Source organism: Teleopsis dalmanni, chromosome 2, assembly GCF_002237135.1.
Source record: "Teleopsis dalmanni isolate 2A chromosome 2, ASM223713v2, whole genome shotgun sequence".
In the NCBI taxonomy this organism is placed as follows: Eukaryota; Metazoa; Arthropoda; class Insecta; order Diptera; family Diopsidae; genus Teleopsis; species Teleopsis dalmanni.
In genome coordinates this window covers 189,234,942-189,253,202 of record NC_051847.1, presented here as the reverse complement: position 1 = coordinate 189,253,202, position 18,261 = coordinate 189,234,942, and positions in this window count along the sequence as shown.

The window sequence follows — 18,261 nt, the reverse complement described above, 5'->3', positions numbered from 1 at the left end:
TTCGATAAATCGATAAATGCGTTAAAGAAATGAATTTACTTAGTTTTTTATTTTTAATTTATTGTTTTTTTATTTCTTGATGAATTTACTTAATTTTTTTTTAATTTTTTTTTATTTATTTATATCTTGATGCTTCCCAATAATACCTTATAATAATTCTTCTATAAAATAGTAATTTTAGAACAATGTACATTATTTTCTTTAGTCCATTGTACAGAAACCCTAAATATGGAGTATTATATTTGCGATTTCAGTAATAGATTTCCTAAATATCCGAAAATGGACTTTTTCCGAACAGAATTTGTTAAACAAATAACTATTTTAAAGAATTTTGTCTATATCTTAGCCGATGTTGCATAAGTACTTTACATTGTAAAAGGCCAAATACCTAATATTAAATTTTAATAATATATAACTGCTCAGCATCACAATAAATGGGAAAATGTATAAGAATTAAGCAAGCATTAAAGAAAGAATTTGCTAAAAAAAATTATGTATATATAACAAATAAAATATATTTTATTATTATTTTATTGTAAAATAATTATATTTAATGTAAATAAAAGTATATGCAAAATATCAAATAAAATATATAAACAAAAGAAACATTGTAAATGTTAAGGAATTTAATAATATTCTAAAACAAACATAATATTTATAAATAATATAATATACAAAATTTAATTATTGTAAATTTTTTTAAATTTTGTGTCATATATTTTTTAAAATTATTGTACATTTTATTTTGTGTATGAATTTAAAAAATATTAATGTATAATGCAGTCAATTTTATTAAATATTTGTCATATGCAAGTTAATAAATATTGCTGCTGTTTTATATGTAATAAAAAGTTTAATGACTTTGAAAAGCACCTAATGCAAATGTTTAACACACGACTTCATAATTTAATTCTTTTAATGACTTTAAATCATCCGAAATCAGTGGAAATATCGCCGGCATCAGCTTAAAAGCGTCATTTTTTCTTTTATGAAATAATTTAATTATTATTAGAAATTACAACTTTTTTTACTTAAAGATACTAAATAAGAGGTAAGTGTGAGTAAATAAATATATGTGTTTGCGATATATATCTGACAGTGAGCTTGACTTGATTGACAAGTTAAACTTATCACAAAAAAGTAATCTGAGTAATACCAAATACGACTAAATTTTTAAAAAACAAAAAAAAATTATTTATTTGTATTTATTTAACTTTAATTTATGACAAATTCCTTTTTGTTGTAAATTATTTTTTTTTCTTTTTGTTCTTCACAGCAGACATTTGTATTTAAAATTATTTGTATAATAATATTAACTGGTATTTATGACAAAATATAATTTATATGTACTTAATTACTGAAAAGACGACTTTAGCAAGAGTCTTCAATTTTTATAGAAAAAAAGAAAAATACCTTGTATATAAAATAAAAAGCTAAATATAAAATACTTGATGATACAAATGTATTTATTCATTTTTATTTCAAAAATGCATACTAAAATAATAAATTAAGGTTTCAGTATTAATTTAAATATGCAAATTTCAACTAGACTTATTAAATAAATTTTAGAAAAAAGCTATAATAGTGGGAATGACATAAAATTACCATATAATACATATAGAACGGAAGAGTCTCCTGGATATAAATATGACTGAATATGGTCGAAACAACAAAATGATGAGAAATTATTAAAAACTTTTATTTTTTAATTAACTGACCTATTAGTATGTTGAGTAATTAATAATATAAGACATAGATAAGATATAAATAAATAAGATATAAAATAAAAACGAAGCAAACTAAGAGTAAAACCAACTAACAATAGAATAAAAGAATAGCAATATAATATTATAGCAAAAAATATTTATTATATAAAAAAATAATAAAATAATTAATTTTCGTTATTAAATATAATTACATAAAATGAATTAAAATAAAATTCAAAAAAATAATATAACAAAAATTTATAAAAAAAAATAAAAACTGATAAAATTGTTATAATAACAAATTGAAAAACGATTAAATAATAAAATTAAAAATATATTAAAACTCAAATTAATAAAAAAAATTAACTAAAAACTTAATTGAATAGATTAAAAAAACAAAGAGCAATTTTTAAATAGCAGAATAAACGATTAATTATGATATTAGGTTACTGAGACAAAAATGATTGGTAATGTTTATGCTATAGAATATTTCATTAATCTGTCAAATTGCTATAACGGCAAAATTATATATATATATATATATAGTGTTCAATTGACTTAATTGGAAGGTTTATTTTATTATTTAACTTCTCAGCATGAGTTCATTAGCAACTAATATTTTAATTAATTCCATAAATCGGATTTAAGAATTTTAATAAAATTTATATTTTATATTCACTGTTATTTAAGACATAAACTAAATACCAAATTAATTTAATATTTAATTCAATTTTTACCAGCATTTATAAAAGTGCTTATACACACAAGTATTTATAAGAATAAATGTATATATAAGTATAAATGTATATGAAAAGTGGCTGCTGTACAGCTAACAAATGGTATCCCATTATTGTTGTAAATGCATTAAATCCTAAGCAGTTTATATTTGACTGTAAGTAGCAATAATCTGTTGAATGAGACCGACCGTTTAAAAGTACAATACAATTAGGTTTTTAAGATGTAATTTACTTTCAGCTTCAAGTAAAATGTTTTGTTGGTACTTTTTGTTAAAGAAAAAAACTACTTATGTGAAGTGCTGAGAAGAATGCAGGACAAAATTAAATCTGAAAGCAAAGTACGATATATAATTACCATCACGCAATGCACGCCCTCATTCATATGTATGAGCTTTAATTACTTTTTTGTCCCATATCTTATTTCTCTAATATTATATCGCTATCCACTACTTCTTTGTAAATTCACTCTCATTTTCTATACTAAAAAAAAAAGACTTGGTTTTTTAAAACAATTATGTATCATGCAATCACATATGGAAATTTAAGATAAATAGTTACATTTTATTATATGGTAATTTGTGCTAAATACTAATAATAAACAAAATATTTTTATTTAGATACACCGATTAACATAATAATTTTTTATTTAAAAATACAGGTAAGCAAAAGACTCTAACAAGAGCAATAAATATTTATTAAAATAATATTTGAAAAACTGAAAATAAAAATGTAAAAGCGAGTAAGACAAGTAAGTATAAGATATAGATCCCAAAAATAAAATGTTTAAAACACTGTAGTTGTAGATCACAGTAGCAATTTGATTAAAACAAAAATCTATTCTAAAAAAGTGCCCTATTTTCTAATCCATTAGAGAAAACTCAAATTTTAGTATTATAGAGTTGGCCTATTGTTTTATCATAAAAGTACAAATGTGCAAACTATATCAATCTGTCTACATTGTATAGTAAAAGAATGTAATGATATATTTTAGTTACTTAGGAAAAAGATATGAAGATCGGTTTTGTACTAGGAAGTGTTAGAGAAGAATAGGTAAGCAGCGGTTCCTTCACACTTTTGTGCTTTATTTATATATATATTAACTGAATAATTTAGAAAATCAGTTAATAACGAATTAAAAGAATTATATATATAGTCTTTTAAACTAAAATAACACTTTTTATCTAACTGTTTTAAGTTCGTTAGTTGAAGTAGTGGGAAGAACGAACGAATTAACTAATAAAGCCATTTTGAATCCACATTTTCTCGTAAAACTGTATTAAATGTTATATCAAAAAGTCTGTTTTTAATTTATTTTTCTTAAATTTTCTTAACAGTTTGTCGTTCTCAACGATAATATATCGTTCACAAAACAAGCAATGATAGAAATTTAAAAAAGAAAATCAAAATTAGGATATCTCTAACGACTTATTTAACTAGTCGTCAAGAAACATATCTTTAATCTATTTTTGTTTTTTGTTTTAGAAAATAAATACCGCAATGACGTCACGAGATATTTAATTACGACCAATATATCAGTTGCAGTATCTTAATATGAATACGTGATTTTAGATATATATTTGAGTAGATTGATATGGAAAATAACAACATTTATTATTTCACCTTATCATTTTTAAAACTCGTTGCTAATAAAATAAAATATTAACTAAATAAAATCAGTTTAAATTTAATTTTTTTTTCAATTAAAGAAATTTATTAACTTCATAACATATTTCTTTAAAGTTGCACATATTTTTATTTAAGAAAATTATAAATTTCATAGTTTCGTATCAAATTACTGACTAATGTTGCAATAATTACATTACGTGTGCACTTTAATTATTATTTTTGTTAATATGGGTTAAGCTTATTTATTATTATTTACATTTTAAGTAGTGCTATTTTGTATATTTTTTTAAAACATTGGCTATCTGGCTTAGTGTTATTTACCAAAATTATGCTATTTAAATATATTTTCTTATATTATTTAAGCAAATCTGCTTAAAATAATACCCACAATTATTTTAAATTTGAAACCAAACACGCAATGTCAAATTATATTAAATTTTTATAATTTGTTTCAGTAGCTGAAAAAGGAGTAGACACCCACTTCACTTCAAAAGCTACAAATGCTATAACAAATTACACATTATATATATATTTTGGATTCCCAATTTAAAATACAACAAAAAAAAATTTTATGGTCTTAAGTAATTTGTTAGTTGCAACATAATAAGAAGTGCAAGGGGAAATAACGAAACCATGACCTATTTTATTTTAAATAATTTTGTCATTATTTACAAAAACATTTTTCTGCTGCGCAATTGTGTGAGTATATGTTGTAATTGTGTAAATACAATTGAATGCGTACACATGTTCCTAAACATGTTGCTTACGTTACTGTAATCAGAAAGAAGTAATAGAATTCAATTAAAGCTATATTTTTCAATAATATCGCATTAATAACCTGTCTCTCAAACTGAAATATTAGAAATTAACATGGAAGCAAAACATTTAAAATATTTTGTACATTTTGACAGACTTTATTGAAAAGGTTAGCTAAGATTTTTTTTGTCGTTTTTTTATCTTTATGTATTTACATACCCGTATATAAGATATTAAGAAAACGCATACAATAATTTGTTAAAAAGCATTATGTGCTGCGGGGGTTTCGCTTGCTCCAATATAGTTTCAATTATGCGATCTGAATACAAACAAAAAAAAAAGACTCTAGGCAAGTTCGTCAAATTTTAGCTACCTGCACTGGAGGAACTGCTTTACTCATTAATAATAAGCTTAAACTTTTATGTTTTGTTATAATAATAAAAAATGAATAAAAGATATAAACTTAATCTTTGTTCAACTAACCTTGATTCTGCAATTTACTTGCAATTTTATTATTTCTTTGCATTTATTTTATTATTTAAACTTTAAAAATTATAAGTAAACTAAAGCAGCTTAAATCGTTCATTGTCATTTAAAGTAAAGCAAGTAAATAAAAAAATTAAAGCATAAATTATTATTTAAGTTAAACATTTTTACGTTCTCACATACTCTTTAATAGTGTAAATAACTTCATTAAAATATAGAACAAGAGTTTTAAAAAGCTCCAATTTTGAACTTAGTCTACTTAAGTGGTCATAAAAAGTTTAAAAATGATTTAACAGATTTTCATTAATAATCTTTAGAAAATATGCAAAAACATAACAACTGCTGACTTTACCAGATACCCATACCCACAGTCTTTTCGTACTCCAATATACCTTCTTACTTATTCAAGTTGCATGCTTTTTTGCCCCAAAATCCATACGGAATATTTTGCATAAATATACAAAGTTGTCCTAAATCTTTTCTAGAAAAAACTTTACTGTCTGCCAAAAACTCCTACCTAAATTTTTCTTGTTCTGCATATTGTTTAAGCCTCCATGAAATGTATCTGATTTTTTCTAGTATAAAAATACTTTTATAAAACTTAATTTTGTTGTTTTCTGCTTTTTTTTATTTTGTTGATTTTTTTTTTTAGTAACTTTGCATTGAATTTCTAAACCCACAATTCAAATTGAAATTAAAAAAAAGTTATAATTTATTGTCGCGTCATTTTAATGTCGCCTATTTAATGTATTATTGTTGCTGTTTTATGTTGTTGGTATTGTTGGTATTTAGCCAAATGTATCTTATGAACACAATGTAATATTTATTTTCTTCAAGTCATTATGTGCTAAAGTATCTGCAAAAACTTTCGTTTTTAAATCTACTGTAAAAAATCGCACAGATTGTGTGAAATTATAAGGTGCGAGACAATTTTTTTATCCGTTAAACAAAATCGCAACAATTTTTTTTTCATTTCCATTTCTTTTATTATTATTAATATATTTTTTTCTGCATCTATTTATTTAATTTCGTTTCTTTAATACATATAAAAAAAAATTTGGGAATTTTTCATATATTGTTATTTTTTAATTACGTTTGTTTTATTTTAATTATTTATTTTTCTGTATTTAAACAAAATACAGAAGATAAATATGAGAATATTAATTGAGTATTTTTTTTATAAAATATAATGTATTTTCCTTTTGTTTACACAACTTTTTTTAGTCATACAGTAAAAAATTTATAAAAATTTTAGCATTTGCTTAAACTGGACTTTTTTATTTTTTTAATTTCAAAAAATTAAATTTGAATATATTAAATTTGAATATTAAATTTGAATATATAAAATAATAGCAAAAATATTTTTAATTTTAAAAAATTGAACTAGAACAATATTTTTTTTTTTACAATATATTTCATAAAACAAAAAATTTAGTGTACATTTAATTTACATACATATTTTTTTAAATACAATATTATATTTATTTCCACATAATAACGGATACCAAAATATTAAGAAATTTTATAAAACAACAGTAAATTAATTATTGAAGAGTAAATGTTTGGAATTAAAACCCTCTTGCCTTAGAGAGATGGCGTACACTTCAACCGTGACTTAAATCAGTGTTACTGTGAAATCACTGAAACGCTACGAGAATCATTTAAAATATATAGCCAAAACAATTTTACGCAAATTAGTAGCACTATATAATACAATAGTTTTTAATACAAAAAAAAAGTCAAAGAATGTAATCAACACCAAGCACCATGCTGATCCAGCATAGCCCAAGTGAATTTTTCTTTTCCTGAAATTAAAATTACTTTAGGAAGGTATTGAAGATTATACCCCTTAAATCTGTCTACGGAAATGAATGGAGGATTGCTTTAAGTGGTAGAAAAATTGTACTGCACTTAATTGGCCCTACTTTGAAGGAGACAAAATAAAAGTTGATTGGTTAATGATTTTTTTGTATTCAGTTTAATCATATCGGATACCTTTTACAATAAAAATATTTTTATACACTCTTAATTAACTGGTAAACTATAAGCTATCACACTCAAGAATCGTGTGGGATCCATTGTGCATATTTTCATGAACAGCAAGGCTACAAATAAATCACCACCAAACGTAGAAATGATGACTTTCTTAACAAAAGTCTATAAGATATATTTATACAAACTGTTAAAGCGCAGAATTAGTTCTGATACATTATTCTTCTAATTATTTAAAAGAAAACGTTTCCCACTTTGAAAAATTAATAGAACATATCGCAGTTGACCAGAAAAAAATAAAAAATTAAGTAAAACCGCCAATTGTGAATTATCTTCGGGAAGTAAAACCAAAATAAAAACATAGATGTGATATTTCTGTTTTTTTTTTTTTGACTGAAATGAAATCCTTAACTATGAATTGTTACTAACTAATCTCACAGTTAATAGAGTGTACTATCTACAAATTTTAATTTTGCTGTAGTTTACACCGTAATAATAGTGCGCAAGCGTATACCGCGATAGAAATAGATATTTTTATTTTGTGGTAAAATATAATATGACTGTAACGTTCCAACAATCTTATTCTCAGACATAGTGTTCTACAACTTAAAGGCAAGTTTCTTAAGAAATGTTTTCAAAAACCAAAATCGCAATGTGAGCCAATATTGACGTTTAGGCTAACTTTGATCATCATAATTTCTGAATTGTTCCATACCAAAAACAATTTGTATAGCAATTTTAATCTATAATATAAAGATTAAAAATAACTTCACCATTTAATGTAGTTGGGTGAACTATATCTGTGAAATGTGCGGTAATAATACAAATAAAATTTCAAAAAAAAATTCAACTTTCACTATTATAACTTCTGAAACATTTGGGTACAAAAATCCTTTGAATATCAATAAAAAGAGCATTTAATAGACTAAAAATAACTATATCATTCAAACAGGTAATAATGATTACATATGTAGATCTATATCCAAGTAAAGGCTGTATATTTTAAAATAATTTATATGTATGTTAAATATATATATATTATAATATAAGATATTATATAACGATATTTAAATATATATATATATATATAAATATATATATATATATATATTTTAAATATAAATATATTAAATATAAGATTTTATATATATGATTATATATAAATGATTTTATGGCACCAGTAGATAAGAAATTGTTTTAATCTAGAAAGTGTCTATTAGTCCTTTTTAATATTTTTTTTTCTTGTTGTGGATTGATATATATTGTTCCATACTACAGCTACTAGTCGTATCTGAGGAACGATTAAATATTTGACATATATTATTTTACTAAAAGCTAACGTTAGTTATCGTTAAACATATCGTATAAATTGTGTCCTGTATGTTTCTAATAAAATTTTTATTAAAACTCCATACATAATTTACAAGATTTTAAAAATGTACATAACATGTGTTTTTAGCAATCACAGACAATTATATAAAAAAAAAGTATTTACTTAATATAAATTTCATATCGTTTTTATTTCTCACATACATTTAGTATTTCCATAAATTGCAATGCCAAATGGTAAAAAGTAATATTACAAATTGTCGTTGTAATGTATAAAATATTGCAAAAATCACATAAAACTGTGTTTGAGTAGTGAAAACTCAAGTTGTGCTAGTTTTCAATTAGCTTGCACTCATGTAATGCGTATTTATTCCTTTAGAAGCGGTATTGCAACTATTGGTGCAACACGGCTAATGTTGCACTGATTAAGCCCCAAATAAAAGTACAAATACCAATGATTGCCTCATGTGAAAACTTTTTAGCATTTGAAGGTAAACGCCACAACCAAATTGCACAATGCAAAAGTATATTTTGTTTCATTTGATGGTGTTTTTGTTGTTTTTTTTATTTTGTATTTACAAGTATTTATCTGTATGTCTCCCCCAAACATAAATAGAAACACGCATTTGTGTTGCTGCAACTTGTCATTGCCAAAATTCAATTCAAATGGCCATTTAAATTGAAGTGTATTTTAAACAAATCTATAAAGATAAATAAATAAAATAAGAGATATATAGGCATATTGCTGTAAATACGTAACAATGTAACATAAATAGTTTGTACGTAGTTACGTTGTACGTAACTTGTTGCGAGAGAAGCGCAAATCAATCAGTTCCCATGAACGCGCAACATAGATGAAAATGTACTCCAAAATGCCCCCACGTAACACTTAATGCAATAAATATATTTTTTTTTTTTGTTTTATTTTATTGAAGTAAGCTTTTTGTTTTATCTTAGCCATTTTACCAAAATAGACATTAAACTATTGAAACATGACAAGCCTGAATATACGCTTCAAAATTTGAGATACATCAACTCAAATTGATTATAACAGTTGAATGTGAAAATTTTTCTATGAATTGAATTGAAGATTAATTTTTTTGTAGTAATAGTAATCTTGACTTCGAATTGCACGTTAATTACAACAAAATATTAATGAAGAATTAAATCAATCAAATGTAAAAAAAAAAACAGCAGAAAAACTTGAGTTTATGTTGGTATTAGAATTAAAAATAAAAATCTAGTTTATGCGAAAATTTTAAAAACTCCATGTTTTTCCTCAAAGGAAGCCACACCCTTAACTAATATCAACAAATACAAATTGGCAGTACGTACTTCATTAAAATTCATACATGTCTTGACTCTGTACGGATGCGCGAACTGTTTCGGATGCATCAACAACTAACTCATGCTCAATAATTGCCAATATCGTACGCGAAATGTATATAGATAATTTGTGCTTATATAGACTGAGTATCTATTTAAATTCCCACACAGCTTAGTTTAATTTCAATTTTTATTATTTTTTTATTTTTTGTAATTACTATACAGTTTTTTTATTGCACCAATAAAGTAAGCACGTATCAATTGGTTGCTGCCTTAATGTCAAACACAAAAATATACTCAACAATATTTTCTGTTATTATCTATCTGTATTGTTTATATACTTATAGTGTGTAGTGTATAAGCAAACCATAAATGATAAGTGCATAGTCGTGTGAGTACAAAGTACACAATCATTAAAAATATGTTCAGCAGTAGATATTAGTAACTAAATATTGTATATAATGTAGTGAACTTAACCAATCACAGCTTTCATATCTTATCGATATATTTTACTTACTGTTGACCAATCGTTAAAATACGTTCTCAGCTTATCAATAGCTAATAACACTTACCTGAAAAGAAGGAAAAAATTAAAATTAGTAAATGAATAAACAAAATTTAATATATAATTTTTATGATCATAAAAATACTCGTAAATATTAAATAAAAAATATGTATAATACAATATAAAAATAATACTCGTATATAAGAAAATAATCAATATTTAATTAATTAAAAACCAGTAAATTAATTAATATAAAAATATTTTAGTATATTGATGAGTTAAATAAATATTATAAATATTATATATTATAAATATTATAAAGGTTAGGGAGATTCGATATACACTGCTTATTGTTGTCTTACCCACCCTTTATTATGAAGCACTCCTGTGATATATACAATCAAGAATTACACGCATCACTTTAAAAAATTTAATTTTAATAAATTTTTACTGAAGCTTCACATACTTTTGGAATTTCACGGAAAAAAATATGAGTTCAATTATGTAAAAAAAAAATTTATAAGTGAACAATTATAATTTAAAATAATTTTACAAAAATCTAATTCTAATATATAATTAATTTAAAATAAATCAAAATATTAAAGCGGAGACCAATTGAACTGTAACTAACTTTAAACTGTTAGCAACACTATATCCACATACATCCCTACCTTTAACCCATGCCCAATCTTTTCTAACTTAGTTTATTGTAACAAATCTGTTCACAGTGTAATTCAAAAGTTTTATAATGATAGAATGAATTGAACGAAAACTACATACGGCTTATATATATAAACTCTAATCCCATCATCGTAAAGATATCTCACTTCTCTCTAACGTTAATATCAAACTAACATTCTTGCAAAATGCTAGGAAAGAACTACATAGAATTGAGTTTTATAGTTAAAGCCAGAATTAAACAATCTTTGCGCTAATGTGTACGAGAAATGCTTAACTTAGCTAAATCTATAGCTTTTAAAAAAATATTCAAAACAATTTAACGAGCTCAATTTGAAACTTTTCGAGTTTCAAGAATTAACAAGATTTCATAGATGTTTCCAGAAAAATTATACTGGATAGAGTTATTTGGAGTAGGAGTTATTATGCTTGTACAAACTTAATCAAATCAATTGAAGAATATTCTCTTTTCTGGTAAGAATAATTTTCAAAATGAGCAATTTGTAAAAAAAGTAATTAATCGATCTTTATTCGAATATACACAAGAAATATAGCATATAGCATCCTTTGTGAGTGCGATCGATCGATATATGGGCAGCCATCAATATTCCCTCTCCATTAGAGTTAACAAATCCGAAGTTTAGCTCATACAAAAAAAAAAAAAAAAAAAAACTGGAGACCAAAATACTCCATTAGATGTAAATATATCAGGATATATTTTGGTTAGAAAAACTTAAAGACGATAGACTTGAAGACTGCATTAAAATATTTTATTGCTATTTTATTTATACTTATTTGCAATGCAATATATTCAAAGTTTACAAACTTATACAGTGCTTAAACTAAGTTCGGTAATCATTTTCATTTACTAATAAAGCTCTATACAAATATCTGCTATGGGCGCTATTAACTCGATGTTTTAGCTTTAAATTAGATCTAGTTATTAGATCTCGATTAAATAAATTATATCGTTCTAAATATTAGAATTAATATAAATTTAAAATACTAAATCTTATAATTATATACTTTATGAAATAAATCAAGGATAACTTTTAATAATTTAGAGTACATCAAATATTTTAATGGTAGTCACATTTTTTAATATTTATTTTTATGTACTTATTTAAGAATAAGACCTCGACAACTACCTACACAATAGAACCACTTTTAAAAGGAAGTGCAAATTTATGTTTTTAAAGCTAAGCAAAAACTACATATTATATCAGAACTTTATATACGTATGTATCTCTAAGACAAATAAGTAAAATTATCAATTAGTAACAAACTTGAAATATCACTTCAACGTTGACTAATAATTGAAAAAAAAATGGTTTGAATGAAATTAAACTATAAATTTGATCTCTTAAAAAAAAAAAATAATTATATTAAAAAATTTGTGGGTTTTTCCGGTTTTTAGATTTTTTTTATTATTAAAAGGTTTCAGTGCCTACACTTCTAAGTAAGAAATTCGTAATATTTTTATTATTATTTCATTTTAATAAACAGAAACAGTATAAATCGTAACATTGCAGCAATATTGACCAACGTTTTAATCTTGCAATAAAATGCATAATAGATTTTATATATAACATATATAAGATAGTTAAAAAAAAAAGAGTGTAAACATATAAAAAAATTGTATACAAAAATTCGTAGGCGCTTCTTAAACTATAAAAACAAAAGGTGTTAAAAGAAGAAAAAACAAATCCATAATGCATAATCCAAAAAAAATTAAAAATAATAATAAAAATAAGTAGTAAAATTAACGACTTTAGTGGCGAAACCGGGCCAACGACGTGTCACAAATCGTATTGAAGGTAAAGGTCTTCAAGAGTTAGCCCCATTTCAAGTACTCGCGTAGTTTAGTGCATGTAAGTATCTACTTATGTGCACACACATATGAGGAGTATGATTAAAGATGTAAACCATGAACCAAAAGATACAAAAGATATGTGAAATTTTTTAGTTAGGTAGGTGGACATGTTTCAAGATTTATATGTTAAAATGAATTTATGTTAAATAACAATAATAATTTTATTTAGTTTGATTTGCGTGTAGGCAAGTACAAGTGCATATGTCATCGCAATTTTAATACCCGTACTTTCCATTTCGAGGTTAGCTCCATATTATTTCATAAACAAATTATTGTACTCCATTAATGGTAAGGCACACGCACGTTATGAGAATGTCATATTAAAATAGACAAAATGAAGAAACTGTAAGCATACTTTAAATAATTATTATATTAAAAATATCTACTGGGTGAACTATTGTTGTTGACTAGTAGTAGACTAGTAAAAAATAGTAGTAGTAATTTCCGTTTTGTGGTGTTCCAAAATTAAACATGAACTAGATATCGAAATGTAAATGACTGTGATAATGACTTCATAGACAAAGTGTTGAAATCTTGAAAGACTGCAATATGTAAGTATCTGCACGATTATTGCGAGACATTAAGAGTACATTTCAGTTCAGTTCAGTTCAATAGAGTGCCGTGCTATTTTGCTCCCATTGCTGCCAGCAACCACATGCACTTACCGCTGTAGTTATGTGTCATAATTTTGACATTTGACAGGCACGTAAACAGTCTGAACAGTCTGAATACTTTAACCACAGTAGCCAAAAATGGACGTCACAGCACTAGATAAAAAGAAACAAAAATCTAAGGCATAGCGCTATTAAAAGTGGAACCCAAAAATGCATAAGTCAATTTATGGTTTAAAGTGCTGCTATAAATTTATAACTTTTCATAAAATTATATCGTTTAGTAATTTATGTATAACAAAATAATGTTAATATAAACAAAATGTAGGTAACTATTAAAAAATATGACCACGTTTCTCCAGCAACCTAAGTCTTTTCTTGGCACGTTTCTTGTTGTTTCTTTTTGTTGTGCACAAAATACAAAAATAAATTTTCCATATTTTTCGTTAAATCAAGAACAAAAAATATTTTATAAATGTGCGGTTTTTTAGTTAATTTTTTTTTTGTTTTAATATAAACATTTTTCCTACCAAATAGCAAAATAAATAAATTGTAGGAGCATTTGTTATTAATTTTAATGGCGGCGAACATTTTGACGCCGTAATAATACCTCGAAAAAAGCCCCCAGAACTCCTCTTGCCGTTTTTTCTACTTAAATTCTGCTTAAAAAATGCAGAAAAAAAATCAAAATTTAAGGTGCTGATATATCAAATGAGTTATCAGGTCTTTTGCCTCTGAAAATCTTAAATTTATAAATGGCAAGTGTTCGGCGGTCAGCGAACAGCGGGCCGCAATAATTTAATTTGGATTTAATATAGATCCAAAACTGCAACTTTATAATGCTTATTTTTACACAATTATGAACAACTGAAATTATTATAAATATTTGCTGTATTCTTTAATTGGTCGCGACAACTTTCACTTTTAATTATTTTTATTATATATGGAAGAAAATGTTTAAAGACATTTTTAAAGAAGCTTAATTGAAACAGGGAAATCACATTGTATAATTTCTTAATTTTTATTTATAAAAATTTATATAAGGTTGTTATAAGGTATACTAGATATGAGGCAAATACGACATTAAGTACGCGTATTATTTTCAGTAAAAAAAGAGATTTCAATTTATTCAAAGCCTTATAGTGATCATCAGTTGTAGTATATTCGTTTGCAAATAAAAAGTCACAATTTTGAATTAATCTTATACTTCATTCTTGGAAGACTGATGAACAATTTCATACACCGAACCCTCTTCATCACTTTCTGTTGCACTTAGAATCGGATCCATTAATTCACAGCATTAATACTCAATAATCTTGTCATCTGTAGGAAAACTTGATGTACAAATATTATTGTCAAGCACAATATAATCGTTAAGAGTAACGTTCTGTTCTATCAATTCACAGTCAAAGCCAAATGCAGCTTTTGTAAAGCAAGCTTTTCTTACATGATTTATGCAATCCATAAATGTAATATCCTGCTTTTTACTTATATATGCTTTATTGCTTCTTTTACGGTTCTGTTACGATAATTACACTTTGAATTTTGAATTACTCCCTAATGAAGCGATTGCAATTTAGAGGTCATCTTCGGCGGATGAAATGCCAATTCTATGCATTTGCATATAGATGCAACACAAAAAACTTAAACATTTGGTTTGGAAAAAGGGACTTCCTCTAACACCAAAATGGTTTCATACTTAAAACAAAAATTCGACTTATAGAATACACTTTTCCATATTCCTATTGGCACAACACAATATTTTTATTCGAGTTATAGAAAAATTTGAGTTATAGGAGTTCGAGTTATGGAAACAGTATTGTATGTAATTTGCTCTCTAAAATCTTATTGTACTCTTTTTAGTTCGAGTTATAGAAGTTCGAGTTATGAAAGTTTGACTGTATAAATAAAATAATAAAAATTTTGTTGTTGTAATTCACTACTGATCGAATCTCTCTATTAACCTATTAAGTACCAGACAATTTTAGATTTAACATATTACGGTGAAATTTTTATAGTATATAATAAAATAAAACAAGTTTTAGTAGATGAGAAATGTCTAATATTCATTTGAGAGCTTACTCTCACTTTCCTTTTACCTATAAAATATAAAATATTCTTTGAGTATTAAAAATTATTCAAAATTAGTCCGAAATGGGTTAAATACATTAACCTTCTATTTCATAAAATAGTCATAACTGACGTTAAAATTAAATTTAATCATATTTACTACAAAAATTATACTTTAATCAGTTATTAAATTATGGTACTTCTAAGTCAACAACATAAACAGCTTTATTTTGAATATGATTTTTGTTATTTTTACATAATGGATATATAAAAGTGACACTACTGGATGATAGTTCTACAAATATACTAATTTTTCACAAAGCAGCTGTCTTCTGGTACCACACCTTATAAAAATGTTTATAATGATCACCCTTCATTCGTTCAATAGTCATTTTTTAACTTAACGAAGGAAGGAAGAACACATTAATTTCACAAAAAAAAAATCGTTTATAATTTCATATGGTTTCAATAAAAAGAATATTGTGAAAATATTCCTAAAAATAATATAAAATCAAAAATTTTGAATTATCAAAATTAGAATGTGTGGCATGAAATCAAAACATTTGCCATATTTTCCATATTTTCGCCACATTTTCAATGCATGCATGTTTACACGCGTACATTAACCAAAATATAAATTTTCTGCCACATTTTCCACATTAATTTTTCAATATTTAATTTCCGGTATACATAAGAAATCAACTATATTTAGAATTTTGAATAAAAATCTATGAGAACACTTCACTTAGTTATGAGTTTTCGAAACCAATATATTTTTGATGTATGACAACAAGCTTGTTTTGAAATTGTTAACATCCCTGACCTCTTTCGACGATGTTTACTTAAGGAATTAAGAATTGAAATAAAATTCCGACAATTCAAAAATGTAATGACCAATATGGTTGCAGCTGCATTAGCTAAAATGAAAATATTTATATTTATAATAAAAACATTTCACAAAAAATCTTTTATCAATTTATAAAAAATTCCTTTCAGAGTAAGGCGTAATAAAATTTATTGTAATACAATATTTAAATAAAATATACATGTTTGGAAGACTAAGGTATGCACTGTATATATAATCAAGACAGCTGTGCTTAACTCGTGTCAGGCGCAATGATACAGTCTGGTACCTACAAATAAATAAACAAACCTTATCTAAATTTAATGTTTTTTTATTTTGTTTTTTAATAAACAAATATTAACATCAACATTTTACTTTTACAGTAACAAGTAACCGGTGGATATTGATACTAGAACAGGTACAAGTGCTCATTTATACGCGTACTTGTTTGCTTATAGATTTTCTTCGAGCAGATACAACAGAGATTCTACTCTATGAAGCTGTAAAAGATGGTACAAGTTCTGGAAAAGAGGCGTAACCATTTAACACGCAACCCTTATGACCAATGTAAAAACTGTTTATACTTTTTATTATTTACTATTCTTTAAGAAATATAAACAAAAAAAAAAAAAGAAAAACGAAAATCAAATGTACAATTGACTTACAAAGGTTATGACCTTTGTGGTGTGTTGCTTTCCACAATTTCCTCTAGGTATACGCTGTTCATATCATCTCAAGAGCAGAACATCTTATGCCATATTAAGACTAGACAATATAGTTAAGTGTGTGTGTGTATGTGAATCTTTGTGTTTAGGAACATGAATCTGTGGCATGGAATTCAGTCAATAGTAGCGCATAAATAAAAAGTATATTTAACGAGTAGACAATGAATAAATTGAATCCACCATAAATAGCACAGGGAAACCAAGTTGAATCAAAAGTTCCCTCACTTCGAATGGTATATGCTACGGATTCACTTTTATTAGAAGAAAATAAATGTATTATGTATGTGGAAAGTATGTGGCTTTTTAATGCATATGATGGTTATAAATAGTTTACAGTTGAGTAAAAACTTATAGAACTTTTTAAATTTTTTTTTTTTATTGTATTTTCTAATAAAGTTATTCTTTGCCGGAAACATAAATTGTGCCTTTTGTGCTCTTTAGAATTAAATTAGTGTCAAAGACAATATATTTATGTGATAGACTTAAGATGAAGGAACTTTACAAGTAGGAACAAGTAAGTTTTGAAAGCAAGAAGCTTTCAGATTTTTAATAAATTTACAGCAAATATAATAAAAATCGTATACTTTAAATAAACGCTTGGTAAACAAGTCCCTATATAGAAGTTGCATTCTGCCAAAAATTTTTATATTTTTTTTAGTATTATAAACATACTAATACTTCCTCTTAGTAGGCGCTTACAGTACTTCCTTAAACGAACGGCACAAAGCTTCTCCGATATAGCCGCCCACGATATCGGAACATATTATAGTGGAAAGCGATGCCGATGAACTCGCGGCGAGAGGATCTGCCATACAAGAAACTGAAGCAGGTCAATGAAATCATTAATATCAAATATATTTAAATAGTGACTTATAAACCGAAAAATCTAGTTGCATGTAAGAGAAGTAGAATACTATGACCTGGTTACAATCTCAAGTAAGCAATACCAGATATTCTTTTTCAAAAAGCCATGCTATGTGAAGTTAAACTGATTAAT